Source organism: Tenrec ecaudatus, chromosome 9 (genome assembly GCF_050624435.1).
Source record: "Tenrec ecaudatus isolate mTenEca1 chromosome 9, mTenEca1.hap1, whole genome shotgun sequence".
Taxonomy (NCBI): domain Eukaryota; kingdom Metazoa; phylum Chordata; class Mammalia; order Afrosoricida; family Tenrecidae; genus Tenrec; species Tenrec ecaudatus.
This window is the reverse complement of record NC_134538.1, coordinates 135690965-135711964: the sequence shown is the minus strand read 5'-3', so window position 1 is coordinate 135711964 and position 21000 is coordinate 135690965. Positions and strand designations below refer to the sequence as shown.

The following is a 21000-nucleotide window of genomic DNA, read 5'->3' as shown; positions in this document are numbered from 1 at the left end:
GGATGTCAACTCATAGCGAACCCTATAGGACAGGGTAGAACTGCCGCTGTGGGTTTCCGAGACTGTAAGTGTAAGAGTAGAAAGCCCAGCTTCGAACTGACCTGGTAATTGCAGTCCCATGTGTAACCACTACGCCACCTTGGCTTCTGAAGGTGAATATATACTCCCATGATCCCTGAATCTATGTCCTCTCGGGTGAGGAATGCAGATGGAGTCAATTTCTCCATATTCATGAGTTCAGAGCATCAGATAGGCTGGCAGCATTTCAGGTGATTCTTTTGACCCAAGAAAGGGCATTGCAGGAGAGTTGCAACGAGAGAAAAAGAGGGTGGGGTATTTCAAATACATCTGGTCTTTCAAACATAGTCCGAGTCGATGGAGACAATTTGGGTCTGGAAGATATTACTGCAATATTCAGGGTGAGATCATCTGATTCATGCTGTTTTCATAACCAGATTTCCCTCTGGAGCAAAGAATTATATGTGGTTTCTAAATAAGCAAGTGTTACTAAGACTCCTTTAATCATCTTGGAATGAAACTGCCCAAAGTAGATTATATGAAATAGCCCATATTCTCTCTCTCTGAATATCCACAGGTATCTCTCTCTCTCTCTTTGGTTCACACACACACACACACACACACACACACACACACACACACACACACACTCTTTAAGAAGCGTTTAGCAACATTTTGGATTTTGCTCAGCTGAATATTTGAAACATAAGGAACTACAGTCACAAATGCACAGCTCCTGTAAGCAGAGAGCTACCTCTCTGAGAAAACTTGTTGTTAGGTGCCATCAAGTCGCTTCTGACCTATAGTGACCCTATGTATCTACGTACAACAGAAACAACCACTTCATGGTCCTGCGCCAGCCTCACAACTGTTCCTATGCCTGAGCCCATCGATGCAGCCACTGTGTCAATCCGTCTCTTTGAGGGTTTTCCTCTTTTTCACTGGCCTTCTATTTTACCAAACATGTTGTCCTCCAGGGACTGGTCTTGCCTGATAATATGTCCAAAGTATGGAAGACACAGTCTTACTGTTCTTGCCTCTAAGGAGCACTCTGGCCTTACTTCTTCCATTACAGATCAATCCATCCTCTTAGCAGTCCACAGTACTTTCAATATTCTCCCCAGCACAATTCACATGCATCCATTCTTCTACGGTCTTCGTTAGTCAATGTCCAACTTTCAGGTGCATAGGTAGCAATGGAGAATACCATGGCTTGGGTCAGGCACACCTTAGTCCTCAAAGTGACATCCTTGCTTTTTCTATACTATAAAGAGGTCTTGTGCAGCAGATTTGCCTAAAGCAGCGGTTCTCAACCTGTGGGCTGTGACCCCTTTTGGGGTCTAACAACCCTTTCACAGGGGTCATCCGATTAATAATGGTAGCAAAATTACAGTTATGAAGTAGGAACGAAAATAAGTTTATGGTTGGGAGGGGAGTCACCACAACACGAGGAAAAGGGTTGTGGCATCAGGAAGATTGAGAACTGGCCTAATGCAAGACATCTTTTGATCTCCTAATTGCTGCTTCCATGAGAATTGATTGTGGATCCAAGCAAGACAAAATCCTTGGCAATTTCAACCTTTTCTCCATTTGATTCCATTTTCTCCACTTATGATGTTACCTGTTGGTGCAGTTGTGAGCATTTTGGCCTTCCTCCCATAGAGTTCTAAGCCATCTTGCAGGCTACATGACCTTCATCAGCAGTGCTTCAAGTTGTCCTCACTTTCAGCAAGCACAGCTGTGTCACCTGCATGCACAGGTTGTTAAGAAGCCTTCCTCCAATCCTGACGCCATCCTCTTCTTCATATAAGTCAGTTTCTCTGATGATTTGCTCAGCATATAGATGGAAGCAGTATGGGGAGAGGATACAACCTTGATATACCCCTTTCCTGATTTTAAACTATGCAGTTCCTTGTTCTGTTTGCACAGCTGCTTCTTGATCCAAGTACGAGTTCCAAATAAGCACAATGGAGTGTTCTGTAATTCCCATTCTTCGAAAGGTTATCCAGCTTACTATGGTCCATACAGTCGAATAACTTTACATAGTCAATGAAATACAAGTAGACATCTTTCTTGTATTCTCTGCTTTCAGCCCAAATCCATCTGGTATCCACAATGATACTGGTTCTTCCGCATCCTCTTCTGAATCTGCCTGAACTTCTGGCAGCTCCTTGTCAATGTGCTGCTGCAGCGGTTGTCGGATGATCTTAAGCAAAATCTTACTTGTGTGCAATATCAATGATATCATTCTATAGTTTAAGCATTCTGTCGGGTCGCCTTCATTTAGAATGGGGATAAATATGGATCTCTTTCAGTCAATTGGTCATGGAGCTGTCTTCCAAATTTCCTGGCAGAGATGAGTGAGTGCTTCCAGTGCTTCTTAAGCTTTCTGAAACATATCATTAGGTATTCCAATTCCGGGAACCTTGTTTTTGGCCAATGCCTTCAGTGCTGTTTGAACTTCTCCTTTCACCCCCATTGGTTCTTGTTTATAGGCAACCTCCAGCAATGGTGGAATGTTGACTGGTCTTTTGGGTACCCTGCTGGCATTTGAATTACCACTGAGATAGCGTCCAGCATCACACAAGCCACCACAGAACAACAAACTGACAGAAAAGTGGTGGAGAAACCTTGTATAACCTGCGAGGTCTGCCTAGCAAGATCTGCACTACCAAAAAAGGGAAGGTTATACAGAAAAGAAGATTCAAATATAAATTCATAGGCACCTTCAGCTTTTATGCAGTTTGCCAACTTTCTTAGTTGAGACAGCAGTGAAAGAATTTATTGTGATTAAGTGCTATTATGAATCACTTCTAATGAAACTGCTAGATTCTTTTCTTGTTCAAACAACAACAGAAATATCCCAATTCTCACTTAAGTATGAGCTGTATGAGCTGAAGAATGGGGGTTGGACAGCCTTTACCACCAAGGCAGTGCCCCAAGCTACTTGTCAGAAAAGGCTTATTATGCTCCAAATCTTGTCATCTTCATTAACAATTTCACTCTTGTGCTCAAATTCTTAAGTCAACACTATCTTTCTGTCTTGATGTAAGATTCAAGTATGAGCCCCCAATAAAATGATTTTTAAAAATTCAAGGGCTCCATGGTTTGAGATGAAACTTTTTACAAAGGGAAGAGGCACAGGGGCATTTTTTCACCACCCTAACTATTCACAATGATTCCATCTCAAATACTTAGATGCCTCTTTCCTCAAACAGACAAACTTAAAACAGAACTTCTCCTACTTTATAATCACTCTTTTCCCCTCGGTAAGGGTCAAGTAATAGTCTGTCAGAAGATAAACCTGAAAATCATATTGTGCACATGCACACACTTGTGTACACACCCATATACTCATGTCAACGGACAAAGTCAGAAATCAAATTACTAATCCATCAAGTGTCCTTAGCAGGAAATTCCCAGAAATATATGTAAGAGAAATATCCCACAATTGTTAGTATGCCATAGTCCTTCTCTATAATAAAATAAACACAAAATAAAATAAAATGGATACATTTGACATAAACTTCATTCTATTACAATTAGATGACATTCAGACAGTTCTTTTCCCCCCTATGTTTGAAATGGACTTGTAAGTTACTACAGACTCCAAGTCCACTTCAGTTTTACTTTTCCTTCTTTTTGAGCCACTCAGACCAATATTTATATCTGAGGGACAAGGAACCCCAAGGGGTCACAGTCAGCAGTTTTTAAGTAGAAACAAAAAGTATCTTCACAATATTATTAGAGGTAACAAAAGTTTCTTTGGGGATGGATCCATATGTGTTTTGGGTAAGGAAAAGAGTTTTAAAATGTATTCTGTTTGTTTTATGCTGGTTATTTCTAAACATGTTTCAAATAGGCTATTACACCAAGTAGTGTTTGTACTGTTGCATAAATGTTTGAAATGCTCGAAATGTTCACCCATAAAACACCTCTTCCATGGGCTCTGTTCTAAAGGGGCCCCCCTCCCTCCCGAATCTGCTGTTCCTTTGAGGAAGGCAATGCAGGCTATAAAGGTGCCACAGGGAACAGCTGTAAGCACGGTGTACATTCCTGCTTACTGAGGCTCTGTCGAGCCCTGGCTCTGATGAAGAACTCTGCAATGGCATGTGATTACACAGTCCTCAGAGTCTCCTACTTATTAGCTATAAAAGGGATTTTTAAAACCCAATTCCAAAAGGTGTTTGTAGTAGTCTCTTATGAGAATCAACATCTTGCCACATGTTCTTAATTTGGTCTTGTGTCATTTCTTCCAGAGCCACCTCTAGAGTGGATCCCTAAAACAGAGATAACTTGTAAGACTTTTATGACAACATGGTAACTAAAAATCGTCAGCACTTCGGGCTAGAGTATTATGTCTTTAGCAGTAATCCATTATAACCAATGGATGAGGGTGCGGAGAGTGTTTTTTAATTCAGTGACATATTACCACCAATTCCCTAGCGGCTTTAACTGGAGCATGTACGGGAAGATAAGAAAAGAGTGTGTCGATGTGGGCTCACAGGTCAGGCTGTGGCACTGGTTGGCAGAGCCCTTCCTTGTTGGAGGCTGACCAGGTGGGCAGGAGAAGCCAAAAGAATCAGAGTAGAGTTCAAGGGTGCAAAGGCACAGAAAATGGGAAAAGGGTGCAAAAAGCTGATCTTATTTTCAATTTTTGCCCAGGATTGGCATTCAGAGACTTTTAGAATTGAAACATATAGTCTCATAGCACAGTTGGGGTCTTAGAAATGGGAAAGGATGGGGTAGCTGCAAGATCCCATCGGCAGGTGCCTTATAACTATTATTTTTCTTACAGTCATTTACACTGTCTCCTCCTCTTTTAAAAATGAATTAGGGTTACACAGTGTGCTAGGGTACACTCACTCCCAGGATCCTGAAACTGGTACTCAGCCTCCATGCTAGTTTTCCAAACACTTACTATTGGAACCAAAATCTATCTTCTGATCAGAGATATTAATGATTAACGTTGATTCAACACTTGCTAGATATTCATCAGGCACTGATCTAGTGCTAATGTGAATCACCTTAATTAATCCTCACCCATTGCTGGCCAGTCCATTCTGGCTCATCCCAAACCTACAAGAAAGAGTGAAGCTACCTGGGAGGGGTCCCACCAGGACTATACTCTTTTACAGTAGACAACTGCTACATCTTTTTCCCACTCAGCTTCTGGTGAGCTGACACTGCCAAACTCTCTGCTAGAAGCCAACACTGAGTTACCAAGGCTCCTTTTTTAGAAGTCTTCACAATGAACCAAGAGGGTGGGATTTCCGAGTTTCGCCGATTAGTTCCCTTCTGAAGCTTAGGAAGCAAAGCAATTTCTTCAAATTCCTGGGCACTTGTCAAAACTGGGATTCAAACCTACGTCCTGAGACACCAAAGCCTGCACTGCTTCCTCTAAGCGTCCAGAGTGTGAGCCACACACATGAGGGCCAATCTAGCCACACTGGCTGGGTTTCCACTGGTCCAGGAGAAAAGTATCAAGTGACAGGTTTATTGTTTTACTTGTAACATTTTAGAAAAAATGTGGCTACTAAGTAACCCGCATCAGTGCTTCTCTTGCCTTTAATTTCCACATATTTCTCTAGGAGTACTATATATTCTCCTACCAGAGCCTAACCTATTTCATTGCTTTAATATTTGCAGAATATATTTCCTTTTTACTTCTTTCCACTATCTAGAAGGTTACAACTTATTTTCCTCATTAAAAATCTCTAATGATTTACCATTTCCTAAAGAATGATATCCTTATTAATTTATGTGATGTTGAAGTTCCAAGACCTGGCTGGGATTTGGAGAGGTCTTTTTCTCACAGAAGAGTGACTAGATTGGAAAACCCACCCTCTAAAAATCTAATTAACCTGTCTGCCACACTGTGGTGGCTTGTGTGTTGCTTTGATACCGGAACCTATTCCACTAGCATTTCAAAATCCCAGTACCCATTGTGGATACGTTTCAGCACAGGCTACAGATTATGAGAGATTAGGAAGCAAGGCCTGGTGATCTCTTCCCTAACATCAGCCAATGTAAACCTTCCGGATCCCATCACTGCCTGACTCAATTGCTTTGGACACATCCTCAGGAGGGTGCCATCATCATTACAGGGGTGCCTTAGTATATTCAGGGTGAGCTCTCAAGAGATGCTCGGTGAGATGGGCTGGCACACCAGCTGCAATGATGGATCTGACCATGATGGCAATTCTGAGGCTGTTGCAGGACTGGACATTTTGTTCCACTGGACAAGTCAAAATCAACTTACTAACAGCTAACAACAGCATTAATAACAACAACAACAAAATCAGGTAAGGGATATTACAAGGTTGATTTTCCATGAAGGTTTTTAGAAGCACCTAGCACTACCCTGCTTCAAGATACCAGTGTGTGAGACCCACTGTACAGAATCTCATCTCAGAATAGACTCTTGATGCACTAGAGATCTTCAATAGGCATCCTTATATACCCCGATCCAGAAACCCCCCTGGAGCACATATGATAGGAGGCTGAGTCATGCCCCACGTCTTCATCCCCCTGTATTTATTATGCATCCCCTTGTGCATTATGGCCTCACAGTGCCTTCCCTGGGCTGCGTCCTCCCTTGGCATCAGGCTCAGACGTGACTGCTTTGGCATTTGGCATGAGCAGTCTCTATCAATGTGTTCCTGCAGGTGGGCATTTATTTATCCACTACTTCAACCTTTTGTTTCAGATGCTCGCTGATCCCAAAAGCGGTAAAGAGAGCAAACGTGGCCAGAACCTACAGCTTTACATAACCAAGCCCAATCGGATCAGCTAAACTCCCAGTGAAATTTCCTCCCCTACCTCCAGAGGCAAAACTTACGCATTCAATTAGAACCAAAGTGAGCACAGGGGGTAGAGAGTCTAAGCTGCTCAGTGAAATGCTTCCATTCAAACTTACAGTTTGAGAAAATAACAAATAGGCCATGTGTGTTTGCCTCATTTTCGAAGCATCAAAGGTGGAAACATTAATCGTGTGAATACCACAGGGGTGCTGGCTCTCACAGCTACGGACCTTTAGTTCAGGCTATTTATTCCTCCAGGAGTACCTCCTTCAACCAAGGAAACCTAATTTCTCCTGCAGGAGTTAGTGTTCCAAGGTTGCTTCATCTGTTAGGTATCCCAAGCCCTCCCAATTACAGTTAATTGCTTGTGCTTCTGAGCCTCCGTACGGAGTTGTTGGGCCTCCACTCATTGCAGTGTGGATCCGATCTGAGAGCAATGATCCACACACCACGGGCTACCAGCTCAAAGGAAACAGTTACCTAGGGAGAAGCAGCCAAGGAGCGCTCTCCTTCACTAGTTTGACCAAGTAATTGAATGAAGGAATTTAGTACTTTTTAGTTGGCCTTCTATTTGTCTTTTACTTAAAAATCATTCATTTTTGGTGTTGTTTTCGGTTTTAAATATAACACCCATGTTAAGTGTTAAAAAAATTTAAAGAAAGGAAAAATGGTTCCTTATTATGGGTATTTTCAGAAATACCAGATCTATTCAGCCTTGTAGTTAATTTACATCTCTCTTTTCTACTAGTTTCTTCTCTTTTGCTTTCCTTCACTTCCACGTTCTCCCCCTCCCCACTTTCAACCCACCAATGCTAACATGACAGTGGTTTACAGGGCATAAGCTCAGTGTAGTGGTGGTTGCTGCTGAGTTGAATCTGACTCACAGGGACCCTCAGGACAGAGTATAATAATCTCCACACAGAATTTTCTTGGCTGGTCTGTACAGGAATAGGCCCTCCATGGAGTCACTGTGGGTTCAGAGGACAGCTTTTTAGTCACCAGCTGGGCTTTACCAGCATGCCATCAAGGGTCCTGACAAGTTCAACTGAAGAAGCAAAATCAAACACACACTGCTTTGAGTCAATCTGACTCACAGAGACCCTGGAAGAAACGGCCCAGAGGATTTCTAAGGCTGTAGATCTTTACGAAAACAGAATGCCACTTCCTTCTCTCGTGGAGGAGAGTGTGAGTTTCAACTTCTGATCCTTCAGCAGAGCGCTGTGCCGCCCAGGGTACAAATGCAACAGGTTAGAGTAGACACGCAGTTTCTACTCCGTACTCTTAAACTGCACTTCTCATACTTTGTATGAAGATAAAGGACAACCTCCTTTTCATTGTTTAGCCCCCAATCATTTTCCTTGTAAATCAATACCCCAAAGAGGTCAACCAGATCCTTTCGCTTTTCTTAGAGGCTCACTTTATCACGGCGTCAAGACACACGAGAACAAACATCCACCCAAAGTCGGCACGGCCACTTAGTAGAGAAATGTGAGATCACTTTATCCTCAAACACAGTGAAGCAAAGTCTGCTGCGGCTACAGACTCACCGGTGGACTCAGCATGAAGCATTTATACTGGGCTTTCAGCCCTCCTTCCCACTAGGTTTCCCCTGCAGTTTTCCCCGTGGTTGGAAAGCCACTGTAATAAACACAAGCTGAGTCATTCAGAACCTGAGGTCACTTCACCATTTTAGAGATTAAACACATTTATACGGTAGTAGCCATGCTGCTTTTGAGACGAGCTCTCAGTAATGCCCATGGGCTGATGGCACCCTGGGGGTGCAAGGGTTAAGTTCTGGGCTGCTCCCGAAAGAAGGGTGGTTTCTAGCTCCTAGCCACTCAGTGGGAGAAAGGCGAGGCAGGCTGCTTCCGCCAAGCTGTCAGCCTCCTACACAGCTTTGGAAATATTACGAGCAGTTAGTTCCATGCTGTCCTTTAGAAGGGACTACGAGGTAGTGGACTTGTTTTGTTTTGAGGGATGGGTCAATGATAGCTGGGGGGAAAGGAATTCTCACTGACTCTCAGAGACTTGTTAAAAGTGGAACAGGCTGCCCACCCCATTCTTAGCTGCCCTCCAAAGGGTCACAAATGTTTCCAATTCTAAACGAGGAGGTACAAGCAGTGCGGCTGAATCAACTGCGGTTCCCAGCAGCCCGCTTAGGGTGGAAGCAGGTCTGGTGGCACAGTGGTTAAGCATAGCTGCTAAGCAAAGGTCAGTGTGGGCGCCCTCCAGTCCTAAAGGGACAGAAACGTGCAGTCTGCTTCTGCAATCACAACAGCATCGGAAACCCTATGAGGCAGCTCTACTCTCTCTTTTCTCTTTTAAAATAGTTCTATGGACATCTGATTCACATAGCATACACTTCCATTGTTCAAAAATATTAAAAAGTCATTTCTGGCAATGAATGTATAAGGGTGCTTTACTCAATAGACATACGTATGGATTGTGATAAGAGTTGCATGTGCCCCAATAAAATGACTTTAAAAAATTATTTCTACAATCAGTTCTAAAACATTTTCTTTCTTCTTGTACTCATTATTAACTCATTCCCCATCCACCACCACCCTCCTATATCTCTAATAAGCCACTAATCCAGCTTCTGTCTCCATAGTTATAACTATCCTGGATTGCATAAACTGGAAAACATACCCAAAAAAAGACTGACAACAGTTACAAAATAAAGCTACAAAAAACCCTCAATTGATAAAGAAGCAGGACGTATTAAAAGCTAAACAAATTGAAAACGCGTCTACATTGAGTTCAATGATCAGGTGCCTAATTACATCTGCCGTAACTGAATGTGCAATACCGTCTGCTAGCAAGGCTGTCCACATTCCTCGACCATGGTTAGGGGGTGTTCAACAGAGGCTGAACCAGGAGGGCCTCTTCAAGTGGATTCTGGGTTTCCACTGCCACCCACAGCCTTTCTGCAAATGGGTGTTCCCAATGTAAACTGATACCGTTCCTTCGGATTGGGATTTTGTTATTTTTCATTTTTGGATCACACAGGCTTCTTCCATGTGGACTTAGCTGATGCTGCACTTAGGTGACTGCTTGTTTGAAGACGAGACTTTAAGACCCCAGGTGCTATTCTTTCTGATAACCAGGCATCATCTGCTTTCTTCACATTTTGCTGCAGCACGCATATCTTCAACGATCTCTGGATATGGGCGAGCATTGAACAGTGGCGTGTCATCTGCATGGCTGGTGGATTTGTAAACACATACAAGCACTATGGAAAGCAGTGCAACACTACCTACAAAAATCACGTACAATTCAACAGTCTTGCTTTGGGGAAGATAACTCAAAGAACAGACAGACAGAACATGAACAGATGTATGCGCTCGATGTTTACTCCAACACAGCGCACAACAGCAAGAAGCTGGAAACAGCCCACATGCCCAACAGAAGAATGGAGAAGGACACTACACACAGTGAATTACTAAAACAGTTACAAGCATGAAGCCCCTCAAGACAATGGAAGGACCTGGAAACCATTATGCTGAGTGAAGTTAGACGCGCACACAAAAAAACAGATATTGTAGGAGTTTACTACGATAAGGATAAGCACGCTCCAAGATGCAGACGAGCTTCTTGCTCTTAAGTCACGTACAGTTCTAATCCAGTCTCTCAAAGAGGTAGAGAGCCTGCCTGGTTTCCACGAACCAGACATCGCCCCACCTCCCATCCCTTATCTATGCATCTTAAAAACCAGCTCACAGGACTTCACCCCAGCTGGGTCACTCCCTTTACAAGGGGGAAGAAGAAAGGACCATTCATTTGTGGCCATACAACGTTGTAGTAATGTTACTCTGTCTTATAGGGTCACTTTGAGTCTGAATCTGCCAAGGGCAAGAGGTTTGACTCAGTGAGACAGAAACATGAAATGCTTCCACAGCACTACTCCAAAGTGTACCTAGTGGGCTTCTGTGGGTCATTCCTCTGCTACTTGCTGTTCTTTTATAAAGCTTTCTGTCTCTTTCAGTCATGGGAAATACATGTGTATGATACAGGTTAGTTGAGAAGGGAGAAAGGAAATGAGTCATTTTAGGACCACAGCATGAAGCTACTTTAGAAAATTCTGGGTTTTTTCTCTCTTCTCTTCTCTTCTCTTCTTTCTCTTCCCTCTCCCTCTCCCTCTCCCTCTCCCTCTCTCTCTCTCATTACCCGTTAGTTATTCAGGGAGTGCACCACCCCGGGCTCCTAGGGTTGGGCTGAGAGGGTAAGTTAAAATAAGCGAGATGACCCTAAATTTAATTGAAACTCTTCTGTAGAAAGTCAAAGATCATAGTGGGCTAGTTGCAAGAGTGAAACCTCTGAAATCTAATCTTGTAATAATAGTGCGTGAGATGCATTTTGATGCCTGGACATCTACTCAAAGAACCAGGGAGAATTTTGCCATTATTACCTGTTTCTTTAATATCTTGAAAATGTGTCACAAGGCTTAGAAATCTGTTTGAAAAAGTGGTTAGGCCTTTGCTCTTCTATTTTCTTCTCCAAAAACGTGGACTTCATAATTCACATTTTATACTTTTCCCAGGAGCATCATTACTTTTTAAAAGACAAAATAATACCCCATATGTATTACCTAATAATGATCTAATAAACAGATACTTTTACACCTTTAGTTTCAATTACCATGACCACCCCAAACCCACTGCCATCAAGTTGATAGTGACTCGTAGGGATTCTATGAGAACCGGAGAGAAACTGCCCGTGTGTTTCTGAGACTACAACTTTTCTTTAATTTTGTAACAGTTTCATTGCCACTTCATTCATATTTTACATAATTCAATGATTCAATCATATCAAGAAGGGTTGTACAATCAATTCTAGAACATTTTCTTCTTCTTGTACACTTGTTATTCATGTATTTTTTAAATTGTGGGGGAAATATACAAAGGGAATAGCCTAAACAAAACAAAAAAAAACCAAACATATTTTTCTTCCCAAAGTGATGCATTTAGATTTTTTTACAAAACAACCTTTTCACCTTCAAAGTACTCTCCATTACACTTAATAGATTTGTCAAATCTGTGATTCCATTCTTGGAAACATTTTTCAAACTCATTTGTTTGTATGGCTGACAGCACCTCCCTTTTTTTTGTCACCTCTTCTATGTCATCAAATTGCTGTCCTTTCAATGTCCCTCTGCATTCACAGAAACAAAAAGAAGTTTCACAGTGAGGTCAGGTGAGTATGGTGTGTGGGGCAAGTGAAGCATGCTGCTTATCACCCCAAAATGGCACACTGAGCTGGCCGTGTGAGCAGGTGCACTGTCAAGGTGGCAAAAGCAGTCCCCGACTGCCACAAATCAGGCCTTTTTTGTCACACACTGTAATGCTATCTTTTCAGAAACTCTGAATAGGAAGCTCAACTAACAGTCTGACCTGGTGGAATGACCTTGAAATGCAATACTAGTCAACCTTTTTGTCCATTCAGGAAGTTGATGGACGTCCAGACGAGATTTGCCATCAGTCAACAGTTCACCTTTTTTGAAATGAGAAAACCACGAGTACACTTGAATTTTTCCCATAGTGCTCTTCTTGTAAGCTGTGTTCAATATCACAACAGTTTCTGCAGCATTTTTCCTGAGCATGAAGCAAAATTTCACAACCGCTTGCTGTTCTCTTAATTTGGCTGTCACAAAAAGCAACGTTCAAGTGAAACTCCTTGTATGAAGATTCACTGTGACCAGAGAGAACCTTCCCAGGTGATGCCACTGGGTGCACTAACTCAGAGTGAGATGCTGGATGCTCCCCTAGAGGGAAAAATGCGTATTATAAAAGATGCTCCCAGTGGATCTTTTTCCCCTTTTTTTTGGGGGGGGGAGTTGGGGGTAGAAGGGAGATGTTACCCCCTTGTATACCATGGTTCAATCCACCATAATCATGTTTACAATCATCTCTGTCTGATAGTAAAGCTGTTCACGTCCCTTACCAGTAGCTAGAGGGGATCTGCCAGAGGTGTAATCCAACTAGGTATTTTGTAGATGGATTTTGAGCTCCCACTGCTTCCATAGCCTTTTACAAATTGAGTGTTCACAACTTAGGCTCTGATACTTTTCCCTTTGTAATGTTTGAATTTTGCTATCATTGTCTTTGGATCACACAAACTTTGGATCATCAATGGCTGCTTGTTTGAATACAAGCCTTTAAGACCCCAGACATTATTCAGATCGATAGCTGGGTACTATCTGCTTTCTTCACCACACTGTGCGATAGCATCCTTATCTTCAGGGTTCATTTCATGAATTTGAATATCGAGCCAGGCCATGTTATAAAAACTAACTGTTCTTGAATGGGGCTAGACTCACCATATATACTCCAGTATAAGCTGACCCAAATATCAGCCAAGGCACCTAATTTTTAAAAATGTGCTGAAAAACTCAGCATATACACGTGTACATATGGTAAGTGGGAATCTAGAATCTATCTGCTTATCTAGAATCTACAGTTATCAAAGTAAACACTGATCTACTTTGGTGGTCATATACAAAAAGCAAAAACCAGTAAAAATGAAAACAAACAAAAGGCAGAAAACCAAAAAACACTAAAGAAAAATGAGAAATATTGTCACTCATCCCCCTAGGTTATAAGACAATTGAATTAATAACGTCAATAGCTTATCCAATGATGGAATTTTACAAGCGTAGAAAGCCTTCTCATTCTTCAGCAGAATGGCCGGTGGTTAAGAGGACTGATGTATAACCACTATATTATCAGTAGTTTAATTACCATGGCAGTAGTTAACAAATAGAAACCAGCAATACCTGCAAACAGGAAACAGCCCAAGGGAGACTCTTTTAGATGGTCTTTGTAAGTAGGAAGATTTAGTTGGTGTGTTTTCCGTGTGTGAAGTTGCAATTAGTAACCTTTATTTATGAGCTTTTCATATTCTAATACCTAAAAGTTGTTTTTCCATTTCCATTCCATTTACCATTGCTTAAGAAAAGTGAAATGAGAATCTCTAATTACAAAGCCTGCAAAACCAGAAAGCACCAGCAGGGCACAGCAGTATACTTGATGCAGCTCGTGTAGCCAGAGTCTGTGATGCCCCCAACGGACAGGGTGGAACCACACAGACTGGCTGCAGTTCCCCACTCACTGATGACTATGGGTAAAAGAAGGTGGGCAAGATGCTAAGAGGACTATATGATTCAGTTGTGACTGTTAACAAGATTTATTGTGATCAGGAAACCTTCGAAATCTAAAGAGGAGATTGGTCCATTTTGCCATACTACTGGATGGATATAAAATGAGCATTTTCAGAAGCAGGAAGAGGGTGATGGTGGTGGTGGTGAGCTCAGTCACCAAGAGAGAAAAGCCAGGTGTGGAGCATGTCTTTTATACATCTATAATTCAGGGACAGAAAGCTCTGACACCAGAGGAGCAGCAGCAGCAGAACTAAGAGCACTGGGAAGAGGACTCTGTATACAGCAAGTGCTTCCAGGCAGGGGCTCCTTTGTGAGTCAGATGGCTCAAAGCACTTCATTGAGAGGGGCCAATTTGCTGGCTAAGGAGCTAGACCAGAGTTAACTTCCCTCATCTACTCCACAATCGTGAGAATGGTCTGAGTTCTGTGGGCATTGCAGTGGATTACAGAAGCCAGCAGAGAAGCAGTGTCCTGGGAAATATGGTTGATGTCAGAACAGTGAAGAACTTTGGAGGGCAGAGGGCAGAGATAGAGAATTTGCCTTGGGCTAATGTGGAGATCATTCTCTTACCCAGTGAAGTCAGAGGTCAGACAGCCTGACTGGCTCCCATGCCAGTCTCACGATCGCCAAAATTGCCCATTCTTTGTGTTAGACATCGAGTGCACTGCTGCCTGGAAGAGCTCACTGATGGGTGTAATTTCAGCTGCTCCCACTGTCCCCAATTTACATTGTCATGTACTTTTTTGCTCTTTTGTCCCCCAGAAAAGGTTGTCTTGGAAACCCACAGGGCCATTCCTGCTCTGTTCTCCATGGATGCTGTGAGTCAGAATGGACTGTATGGAAGAGAGATCTCTCTAGAAGTTCTACAACACAAGGAACCTTGTCCCTGCTACCCGCACCCACCCCCAACTATCTATCCCAGAGCTCAGAACAATGCTTGGCACCTAGAAAATCACCCACATACTTTTTAAATGAGTAAATGAGTCACACCTTGTTTTGGGTGAAGTAACCTCTGAAAGCAATAAAAGCTCTATTAATTTTCATCTTTTGTTCTGTAATGAGACTCGGAAGGATGCAACAGATCACATGTAGGCTTATATTACCAGTGCTACAGAGCAGCCTTTGAAGAAGCACATTACAGATAGTGTAATTAAATGGATTGTCTTTGATGCCCCACAAATGTTATAAAGTTGGCTTAACTGTAGAATGGAAATAAATAGAAAATAACTAAAATTAGTTCCTCATGGAATTTACTGGTACATAACATTTCTATTGCCACAACGAATGATGAAGTTGAAGAATTCCACCAACATCTTTGGTTTGAAATTGATCAAACATGCCATCAAGAAGAACTGATAATTACTGGCAGATGGGAGACTCAGTGGTTAGGCGGTGCGCTGTCATCTCCAATGCTGGGAGTTTTGAAACCACCAGCAGGTCTGCTACAGAAAGATGGAACTTTCTACTCCTGGAATGAGTTACATCTTAGAAACTCACACAGGCAGTTCTACCCTGTCCTCTTGGCTGGCTCCCAGTTAGTATTGACTTGACAGCAGTGAGGGTTTTTTTTTTTTTGGGGGGGGGGAGGGGTTAGAATGCAAAAGTTGGAAACTAACAGGAAGGACAGTACTTGGAAATTGGGTGATGGTAAGCGAAATGAGTTGGAGATAACATGATAGAATTTTGCAAGACCTATGACTACTTCAACACAAACACCTTTTTTTCAGCAACACATGCGCTTCTCCAGATGGAATACACAGAAATCAAATAGGTAACACCATGATAAATGGAGAAAAGGTTAAAGTTGTCAAAGATTTTTGTCTTGCTTGGATACACAATCAATGCTCATGGAAACAGAAGAAAGCATATGCTTTCTATGCATGCACTGGATATTCATATGGCAATTTGGTTTCTTAAAGGCTTATAATCAACTTAACAGGGAATTAAATTTTAAGTTAGGTCTTAAAACCCAATTTTTCATTCTCTTTACACTAAGGGGCCTCATAACAACTACTCAAGCTCACTGGTGCCCCATGAGGCTATCTGCACGCTCATACACTGGGTCTCATCCAGGGCTGAGGACAGGAAGAAAAGAGCTGATCACTTTTGTTTCCTACCAGTTCCCAGCAAATCTTCTTGCACAAAGAATGAAGAATTTTTTTTAAAAAAATGTTTTTTCTCTCTCAGAAATAAGAGTCTATTCTTGGCCGTCTAAGGTGACATTGGGAGGCAGGGTGAGCAGTGGTTTAAGAGCTGAGCAGCTCACTGCAGGGCCAATCCTTCAAACTCACCAGTTGCTCCTTGGGAGAAAGATGAGGCTCTTGGTTCTCATAAAGATCTACAGCTTCAGGAACTCTAAGGAGCAGTTCTACTCTGCCCTATGGGATAGATACAAGATGCTGGTGGTAGCAGTGGGTGGTGTTGTTGAACACTTTTCCTCTGGGAGGAAGAATGTTACCCTGCTCTGTTATCAACTGTAGAGGCCAGCAGATAGAACAGGCCAACTGAGTCTCTTCCTACAGAATCAGATATCACAGTGTCTAAATTCTCAAAGCAGAGCACCATGAGTAAGCTAACTCTTACTTAGAGTCACATTAAGCAGCTTGGAGGCAACATCACTCTTTCTCCTACAAATGCTGAGACAATGGGAGAACCCAAGAATATAGGGTTCCATGTCGTATCAGACTTTATTTAACTTCTCTGCTGGTAAAAGTCTCCCAGAGTTTTCAATTTAACTTTATCTTATTTAGTCTTTGTCTTCATCCAGCAACTTAAGTGAAAATGAAATGAAAGAGAATGCAAGTCATGTGGACAAAGTATAGTTAAAATATATGAAACTAGTAGGAATGTGCAATGAAATGAAATTACTTGGTATGGCTCTTCTAGTCATAATCTCTGTAACTCTTCCCCCCAAAATGGGTGGGGATATGCAAATAGCTCTTATGAATCTAATAGGAGCAGATTGGTCAGTTTTCCAATATTCTAGGTCTAAAGTGAGCCAGCTCAGAAGCATGAGCAGAGAACCAACCCAAAGAAGTGTCAGGAGTGAAGTGGGTCCAAGAGGCAGTGGTAGCAGAGGTACCAGAGGCTGGAACACAGAGACATAGAGTGTTGGATTTTCTGGTCTATGAAATGAATCAAGCTGAGCACCTGTGGGCAGCGGACTGATAAGCAGAGTAAGGTGCCTTTTGGACATTTATCTGTCTTGAAGGAACTTTCAACTGCTGGCCTTGCAGTTGGCAGCCCAACACGGAACCTCCTATGCCACCAGGGCTCCTAGAACTAACCTAATGGTAATATAAATCTCTAATTCTATTTCTTAGGCTTGCTTAAAGGGACAAAATAGCAAACAAACGAAAACCAACAACCCACAAAAACCTACTTGACATCCAGGGCATGTTAAGCAACAGTGAGTTTTCATATCCAATCCAAGTCACGAAGCACACCAGGGTTGCAAACGGCTACAAAGCCGAGCTACAGATTACTTGACATTGGTCTCTTTGATCTGAAGGGGTAACTGGTACTACGACAAATACCAGGCAGTACCTGTCTGCCCTTTCCCCCAGCCTTGTCAGTGATTCCCACAGAAGAATGGGTTGAAGTGGAGAATCTAAGGATAGATTTATGCATGCAGTTCGCCAGCTCCTAGGCTTTTCAGCTTGAGTCAGGGACCACCTAAGAGAAAGGCTCACTCTCATTTCTCATGGAAACAAACTTTGTGGTTCAGGATTCTTTCCAAATGCAATCACTTGGTTTCCCAATTACTTTTTGGCTAATGAAACCAGCTTTTAAAACAAGCTCTGGAAGCAGAGAAGGGAGATTTTTATTGACCTGTAATCTTTAAGATGTATCTCATTTCTTAAAAGAAAAAAAAAGGCTCCTAGCAAAAACATGCCAAGACAATTATATTTGGAAGGATCAAAAAAAGAAAACAAAAAAAAATGAGGTTGGAATGGAGGTAAAAGAATAAAAAGCATAAGGTGCAAAATTAAAAACCCTGCGGCAATTTCAGGCAGTATAAGGGGAATTACTGGAGTTCTCTTATTCTCTGGTATGTTTTTAGAGAGAGAGAAGTTCTCAGGGGAGAGAGTAGGGCAAAATGGAAAGAGGAAAGCAGCTGGCTGTGGGCCATAACTCACCGTTCACCACAAAATGTAACTCTTTTCTGCTTTTCCAAGCATACATGGGCTCCACTTACACAAAGTCAATTAGAGTGGAGAGGCTGCAGGCATGAGAGGTCTAGATGAATTCCTCAGGAGACAGAGCAAGGACATGAAAGTCAAAGTCTGCTCTAAAATATTGTTAAAACAAAGACTCTGTATATAATCAAACTATCTCCCAACTCCTAGCAACAGTTTTGCTTACTTCAAACCAAACCAAAAAATAGCAAAATCTAAATTATGAAAATCCCTTGTCTGGGGGATAATGGGCTTTCCCAGGGATTAATCAAAATTGGTGCAGACACCATGTTCACCGAGTTCTCCTTTTACAAGCCAAGAATGCTTTAATAGCATCATCCACCAAGGTCACTGCGTAACAAAGATAAACCTCTTTCATTCTTTGTGCACAAAATGGTAGCAGAAAGGAAAAGAAGTTACACTTCTCATCTGCCTGGAAAAGACTCCTGGTAAAATAAACAATTCAAGAGTTTTGGAAGGAAAAACAAAAAGGCCACCAGAACAGAAGTCAACTTAATTTCATTTAAATGGCGTGTCTTTGTTCTAACCTCCACACTGACTTTTCTCACAGTTCAGTAAAACTATTCCTTTACTTGTGGACTTGAGTCAAAAAACAGAAGAAAAAAGGCAGGCTAGAAAACTAGGTTTCAAAACAGGGTGAGAAGGCTCCGCTGACAGATCAGAGATCATCTTGTAATGCTTCCTTCTCTAGGTGTGCTGGAAGACATTTTTTTTTTTTGGAAGACAATTTTTAAAAGGAGTACAAGTTTCTTTTTGAAAAGAGGGTTGGTCTGTGAAATGGATTCCCATAGCTAGGATCTCCAAATTCGCCTAAACTGAGAAATTTACTGTTCGATCAAAGAAAATAGTCTGTCAAAGGTTCTATAAGGGGGATACAGAGGGTGTGGTTTGGGGGTCAAAATGGAGCTCTGTGGGTTCTATTAGTTTCCAATTTATAGGCTGAGGCCTCTGCCCTGAGAATCACCTGAGATAATAAGGCAAGGAGACAAGGATTTGCTTTGTTCAAGGGATGATCTGGAAAAGCTTTTAAATTTATGCAACCCTTTTTCACGGGGGCTTCGGGAGAGATTAGAAAGAAGGCTAACGCTCTTGGTTGAGAAAGTACACTTCTAAAGCAAAGAGTGAATGAAGAAGAAAAGGAATGCCCTGCTGGCTTAGTGGGCTATTATTCTCAAGGTCAACAGTTCAAACCTACCAGCAGCCCTCTGTGAGAAAAATGATGCTTTCTGCTCCTGTAAAGACTACAGCTTCCAAAACCCACAGGGGCAGTCAGTTTGACCCTCTGGTATAGGTCGGTATGAATCAGAACTGGCTCAATGGCAGTGAGTTCGGTTTGGGCTGTATAAAGTCCCTCTGAGTCAGAATTGACTCAATGGTTGGGAGTAGGATGTTTGTTTGGTCAAAGGGCATTTATTATACTAACCCACTTTTTGAAGCTGTAAGGAAACTACTTAAAAATAATGTTTGGGTAAACCTTTGCAAGCACATGTTAATTTCTTAACTGGGGGTTTTCCCATCAAGATTTGTGTTCTTGTCCCAAATACTTTCAATATCATTTTTTGGGTGGAGGCTTTTGAAAAGCAGATTTCAAATCAACACTTACAATGCATGGACATGACCCACCCCCTCCAAACTTTTATCAACTACTTTTAGGCACTAGTAAGAGGCTTTCTACTCTCCCTAGGGAATTACAGTCCCAGAAAGGTAGAGAGGGGCAGGTCTACCTTGCTACAGTTGGAATCAATTTGATGGCAGTGAGGTTTTTGTTTTTTAATGAAGTATCCTTTAGCCACTTGAAAAGCAAACAGAGCCGAGCTCAACAACAAAAGGCTAATTAATGACAAACTAAATGTTTTCTCCAGTGCCAAGCAAGATCAGCAAAAAGTGTACAGGTTTCTTAAAAGCAAATAAAAGACTACCAAGGCAGAAAGATGAGACTGCAGCAGCTAATCCCGGTGCCCCTAAGAGTTGCCGGCGTCGCCCTTCCTTAGGTTCTGGGTCCTCGACTAGTTTTAGCCACAGAATGACCGGCTTTCCCTCCTCGAGTTTTCCTTGCTCGGGGCTCCTTAACCTAATACTTACAAAACCTTCACTGATAACCGGGTATTTCTCGTGAAATCCCATGAAGGCTCCAGTCCAGGAACTTTGTCTTCAGCAGAGACGACTAACCACACTGGAAGCCCAGAGGTGGCAACTAATGAGAAAACTAAGTGTTCTTCTGAGTTTACCCTCCTTATTCATTCTGCAAAGCTTCCTTCCTTATTTGTTAAGGAGAAGCTAGCCTAAACGTGTTATTGTTGGTCGCCAGAGAGTCGTCCAGACTCCGGGCAGCCCGCCCTGTCTTCCGAGGGGCCTTCTAGGTGGCTTCGAACAGCCAACGACGCGCCCTGGCACTGAACCTTCGGGCGTCACCCACTGCCTCCCAGCTGAAATGTAGGGCCCGCAGTGTCTGCTGCAACCTCGAATGAGAGCGACCTCTCCCACAGAACGCTACTGGAAGGTGACATCAGCATTCGTTGTGAGTCACAGCCGGGTCCCCACCCACTCACTTCCCCGGAGGTCCAGGGTCCGCGGCAGGTGGAGCCCACGCCCCGGGCGGCCCCGCTGCAGAGTCCTCCCGGCGCTAACGCTGCGCCGACCGTCGCCCTTCCGGGGCTGCCGCCAGGCTGCCAGGCTGCCAGCCTTCCGGAGAGAGCGAGCGCCCAATGAAGAAAAACCCCGAAAGTGAAAATCACCACCTTTCCGGCTCTCGGCCAGCGTGGGGGGCGCGGGCAGCGAGACCCGGCCCAGCCCGGGGAGACAGCCTCGGGCGGCGCGGAGTCCT

The 21000-nt window shown here is 42.8% G+C and overlaps 1 protein-coding gene across 3 annotated transcripts in view; it reads right to left on the bottom strand.

Moving 5' to 3' along the window:
- The window catches only part of TES (testin LIM domain protein), a 59004-nt gene that overhangs the window by 37422 nt on the left and 582 nt on the right, over positions 1–21000 (bottom strand). The window contains exon 1 of one of the 3 annotated variants that reach the window (XM_075558582.1): positions 20915–20936. The exons of 1 other annotated variant lie outside the window; for it this stretch is intronic. The gene's annotated coding sequence lies outside the window, so the exon portion shown is untranslated. Of the gene's footprint in view, positions 1–20258; positions 20280–20914; positions 20937–21000 lie in introns of those variants that run through there. One more of the 3 variants, XM_075558580.1, reaches the window with a different exon arrangement.